At 35.1% G+C, this 6,000-nt stretch overlaps 1 protein-coding gene across 2 annotated transcripts in view; it reads right to left on the reverse strand.

Moving 5' to 3' along the window:
* The window catches only part of LOC141433984 (uncharacterized), a 28,331-nt gene extending 23,408 nt beyond the window's left edge, over nt 1–4,923 (reverse strand). For both annotated transcript variants that reach the window (XM_074096163.1, XM_074096165.1), the window contains exon 1: nt 4,733–4,923. The gene's annotated coding sequence lies outside the window, so the exon portion shown is untranslated. The remainder of the gene's footprint in view (nt 1–4,732) is intronic.
* Nucleotides 4,924–6,000: the final 1,077 nt, after the last annotated feature.

Below are 6,000 nucleotides of genomic sequence, written 5' to 3' on the forward strand. Positions count from 1 at the left end.
TTCTTATGTATACTTTTTCCGTATACTTAAATGTTGCCTTGTCATTTGTTAGTATTATTAAATACATGGTTAATTACAAACAAAATCAATTCGGAAGAAATTTATTTTATTTTTGTGACTTTGTTGGCGTTCATAGTCATATAAGTTGATAATTATGTTTATATTAATTTACGTTTTTTTTTTAGTTTATATCAGAAAACAATAAATTCCCTACCTACGAGTAGCTACTTAAAGAAACTATAAAGACAGCAAAAGGAAGAAACAATGTAGTGGTACGTTTATTTAATGATTTTGATATGTTTAATTTCAGTATTTTTACTCGTACAAAAAGTATTGTATGTATACAATCATTACATTAAAGTCTTAAAATCTCGTATTTTAATACAGTTCTCAACTTTAAGACCCCTCATTATACAACGGTTGTATAAAATACTCTTGTGACAATATGAAACTTATGAACATTCGAGGAAACTGAATCGCGTACCAGGGAGGAATCTTTTCATTATCAATTTCGCTTTGCCATGATTTCTTTAGCAAACGTATGGGATATTTTTTTATGAAATAAACCCCGATAACACACGTCTTGAATCGAGTTTAGCTCGACATGTTTCGGGCTAATTCGTAGCCCTTCCGCTGTTTTTTGCAGCAAACGCCGTGTCGCGCGTTGCTCCTATAGAAGGGCTACGAATTCATCATCATCATCATCATGTCATCATGGTGGTCATGTGTGTCTTGTCTTTTTTCTATTGTTATGTTAATTGTGATGTTTTTATGGCGTTAAATAAATGTATTTTCTTTCTTTCTTTCTCTTAATTCGCCTCAAACAAGTCGAGTCAAACTCGATTTAAGACGTGAGTTATCCGGATTAATTTAATTAAATATGACTGAGGCTCCCGGTAGTAGTTTCACCCTGGTACGCGATTCAGGTATTAAAATGGCAAATAAGTAAGACGATGACCAAAAATTTTGTGCTTACGCTAGACTCTAGACAGAAAAGACACCTCATAATGAAAACACTGAAAACTTTTGTACCCTATTTATGCTCCCCAAAGTTGTATATAATGTAACGCCGAGTTTAAATTAACTCGCCCTGATTATATTTGTTTAGGTAAGGTTTGTTTGCGTTGGCTGGTGACAGAGTCAAAGTGGGCGGTTGCTCATTTGTCACCTCAAAGGTTGTCTAGGACATGAGGTTACGACTAAGCGAAGGGTTTTTAATTTAAATTAAAGTCAGCAAGGTGAGTTTACACTGGTAGTTTCCTAGTTCCGTTATTTGACCCTTTAGGTATTTTTTTTGTAGTCAACAAAATGCCCTTATGCTTTCGATATGTCGTCGGTCTACTTAACTCAGGGGCTGTAGGAGCTAGCAAAAAATCGGTGTTACGTCTGCCTCTTCATTACAAATAATTATACCTTATGAAACTATTTCTCAAAAAGTTGTCTATTTTCAGTTGTCCACTTATAAAAAAATAAAAATATTTCCTGACGCTATTTCAACACAAAAAGTAAGTAATATTGTGTTTAAATATATACAAAACCTTGTGGTAAAAGACAGATAATCTTTGTTGTTGGAACTAAAAGAAAGTTTCGATGTAGTTACAAAATTACGAGAATTTCCTCACAAGATTTCGTGACGTTTTCCTGTCGTCAAGAAATTTTGATTGTTTAATGCATCGTCCTCGTCCTTAGTATTCAATAATTTATTGACAAACCTGATTATTTGTAAATTTCGTGACGGGACAACTTTTTGAGAAATACTCAAATAAATAATTAGAAATAAATTAAATATTATAATAAAGTTTCATAAAACTTAAAAATATAATCAATCTATTTATACGTGCAAATCAATGAGATAGGCTGACACAAAGGCTGAATATTTTTATCTGAAAGATGTACTGTCTTTCAAACTGGTAAAACTTTAACTTATTCGTCTGTACACAGAAAACGTGTACCGTTTTTGTGTCCTTATTATTATGGTGGCTGCATAATCGTACATAATTTAATGCGGTGGTCAGCCACAGTAACTTTGGAAAGCTTCTGGACTTCGCAGCATATAAACGGGATTTGTCGCTTGAAGGCTTTTTGAAGGTAAACGGAATATATTAATGCAGAGCCCCTTTGTGTTTTAGTTTACATTAATGAGGCGGTAGCAATCCATGGCTAAAGGGGCATTAAGGGATAAATTAGTTTGCCAATAGAAGACGTCTAATTCATCGTGTTAGGCGATTTTTATAGCAGTAATTAACCAATCAAAAAAAATACAGGTCAAAACGAATCCAAACACGATATATCTGCTGTGGTTTTTTCAAAAGTGTACCTACTAGTGTTCTGGATATCCTGGCTGCAGCATCAAGCCGAGAATTCCATAATCTTGCACAGTTATTATAGCATACATGGGTATTTCAAATTGTAGGTCCCACACATGTTTGAAAATAAAGTAAATACCCATTATGCGTCTACTAGATTCCTACCACAGCGAACAAAAGAGCTGATGATCTTGAAACGGCTAAACCGATTTTAATAAAACATGACTAAGAACCATCGCTAGAAAACCTGCTTCCAAATAAAAAACCGCATACAAATCGGTCCACCCGTTTAAGAGCTACGGTGCCACAGACAGACACACAAACACACATAGCGGTTAAACTTATAACACCCCTCTTTTTGCGTCGGGGGTTAAAAAAGGATTAATTTAAAGCAACTTATTCTTCATGCAGTCATACTGTTCTTTAATTCACGTTTCGTTGGTAACAACACATTTCCTACGGAAATGTACCGCTAACTGAAAAAAAGGGCCTACTTAACTTAATGTCTACTGCCGCACTGGATGTTATGATTTGACCTCACGTGGCAAAATTTAACCTCAAAGGTGAAAGTAATACGTGCCGACCTAATTTGTGTGCCTCAATCTTCATTAAGGCGTGTAATAAAAACGAGATATTGTTTGACGCCAGCGGAACCGCGTTCAAAGCACTAATTAATTACCGAAAGTGCTCGTGTGATGTGCTAGGGTTCCGTGGCACAGGCATAGAATTCGATTTAGATATAGAATATAATAACAGAAACTTAAAGACTCACCTCACGATAAATGGAACTCGAGAGTTAGTTTTGATAAAATCGCTAAAACACTCTAGTCTAATTTATTGAATCAGGCGTTACTTTGCAGAGGTCCATATCAACGAACTGAAACAACTACTTTGCTCACCCGCGAACTTACAAAAAATAAGAAAATAGTCCTTGAAGGTCGCGAGTGAGCAAAGTTACTGTTTCAGTACACTCTAGTCGTCTGATTTCTGTCGATTTATAGTAAATCATATAACTTTGCGTCTAATTATTTTGAAGTCAATTACGACTTACGACCAATTAATCAATCAGGAGGTCAATTACGACCTCTTCACCGCCAGTCATCCAGTCGTGACAGCCAATGGAATGCCTCACACGCCACGGTCATCTTTATATGACCAACATATTATTCGAAATTAATCCTTAGGCATAATATGAATAAGAATCAAAGTTGATTTGTCACTGGTTTTTCTGTGGCGTAGAGAGCACTTCACTTCGTTTGTTTTTTAGCGGTGAAGAGGTTAAAATGAAAATTTCAAAATCAAGTAAGAAGGAAAATCATAATAGGATAGATGAATCCATACTTTATATAGCAATAATTCCAAGATTTGACTCTATAAACAAATAAAAAAACATTTTGCTTTCAAAATCTCATTAATTTTCAATTAACTGTAAAATTACATTTTCAATAATTTATTGAACCAGGCGTTTACTTTGCGGAGGCCCACATCAATGAACTAAAAGAATTTCTTTGTTTGGAGTCTGACACCTGGTAGCATGGCGTACGGTTGTATTGTTCTGAAGATGAGCTCTGATGCAGTTTGAAACGCGTCAGTGTAGTGTGGTGATGGTGATACGGGTTTGTGTGATTTGTGTATGTTCTTACAGTGTGGAGGTGGAGGAACTGCATGAACACGCATATTTTGCATAAACTTAGCTACGAGTATCATTAGGTCGCGGGTGAACCAAGAAATTCTTTTAATTCATTACATTATCAGTTGCTTTAAAACAAATAATTGCTTTAAAGGCAAACAAGTGACGCCATAGTATTGTCAAACAAATCTATCAGAGATATCGTGTTTTGTCAGGTCGACAAAAAGTACCTCAGTTGGTTAGTTTTGTCATCATCCCTATCGTGTACAAACATGAACATTAAAAACAACATACTCTTTTTCTCTTAAGGCAGTTATTTAAAAATTCCACAGTACCAAATACCTGTTAAATGGTATAACTGTTTTATTTAATTCATACTTTAACAGCAATGGAATTAAGGAAAATTCCATTCAAAATTCGTCAGTGGAAAAAAAACGTGCTGAATACTAATTAAAGTTTAATCCCTTTTTCGCAAAAAAATCCGTCTCTCGTCTCTTGGCGCCGGAGAGAATAAAATAAGAACATTTTTTGTACAGACGCGGCACATGGGTTTCTATTCTCCATTTCCGTAATGAAAAAAGCAAACAAAAAAATTAAGTTTTTACTGTAATGAATTGTAAATTTTACGTAAAATGATTAAATACTAATTATATATATATAAGTAACCTAATTTAATTTATTGAATCAGGAAAATGATATAATATAAAGTCTACAAACGAGCATTTTCATGATTTTAATTATTTTTTATGAATAAATAAAGAAAAACTAAACATTATTGTTTACCAAAAACTCTTACCTGTTGCGAAATATTTCATCCAAGCACAATGCCAAAAAATAAACACTGGAACAATGACAACAAACTATTGTATTTCCAAGAAAGTCATTATTTAGCGAAGTCCACGCAAAAATTCTGATTTCTGTTGTGCGAAAGAAATATTCTAACGTAAATTTCTTTCCAATTCGTAGACGTGGTATCGCTACGACGGCTACGAGGCGACTGCCGCGCTACGGATTAAGCTACGGCGTAGCATCGGCAAATGCTCGTCGATCGGCGGAAACAACCGAACGACTTATAAAGTTATTCGGTTTTAGAAGCCTTTCGTTGTAATTACAACATCATTTATATTGAAGTTTCATAATTGTTTCCATGGACTTGGCACTGCTATTGGTTCGGTGGTTGCGAAAGTTATCACAAAGGGCTGACAACCAATGTTGTCCCTGTTTGGCTTAGTGACAGTTACATCACTGTTTGATTTGAAAATTAAATGGATGAAAGTGAGATAATTGGCAACGCAATCGATTAAGCTAAAAAGTGTGAACTAACACCAAAGTTATTCGTATCCAATGTCAAACCTACCGTTTAAATCCGGATGTGACAAGTTATAAATAAACACGGAAGCATTGACGCATAAAATGTCATGTCTCTGACATTTGGTATACTTAACCCCAAAAAGACAAATGATTATATGTATTATAAACAGTTTTCTATTACTCTTTGTATTTATCACTTTGATTGACGAAATCTTCAAAATAATTATAAGCTACATTTAAATTACAAATACGAACGTGAAAGTTTGAAAGTGTGCGTGTGTGTGTTACCCGATTTTGTACTCGATACATAATTGGGTCTCCAGAATAACACAAGGCTACTTTTTATTCCAATATTCCAATAGTATTCCGATTATAGGCAAGTAAAATCCCGAGATCACAGCCACTGTAAGTCTAAAACGAAGAAATTTTTTCACAGGTGTACTAGTAGGTACCTAAACGAAGACATGGAGTCATCATCAACAGCCAGAAGACGTCCACTGCTGAACAAAGGCCTCCTCCTTAGAACGCCACAATGAACGACAACTCGGCACTTGCATCCACCGGTTACCCGCAATTCTCACGATGTCATCAGTCCACCTAGTGGGAGCCCTGCTAACATGGACATGGAGTAATTATTCGGGATGGGTATATTGTAAAATCCTGGAATTTTAATTTATCTGCTGGTCCCAATGATTATATGAACGAAGTCGGTCAGTATGGGCAAGTCTGTAACTATAAGACATACAATGTTCT

The sequence above is a fragment of the Choristoneura fumiferana genome, chromosome 13, assembly GCF_025370935.1.
Source record: "Choristoneura fumiferana chromosome 13, NRCan_CFum_1, whole genome shotgun sequence".
NCBI classification, from domain to species: Eukaryota; Metazoa; Arthropoda; class Insecta; order Lepidoptera; family Tortricidae; genus Choristoneura; species Choristoneura fumiferana.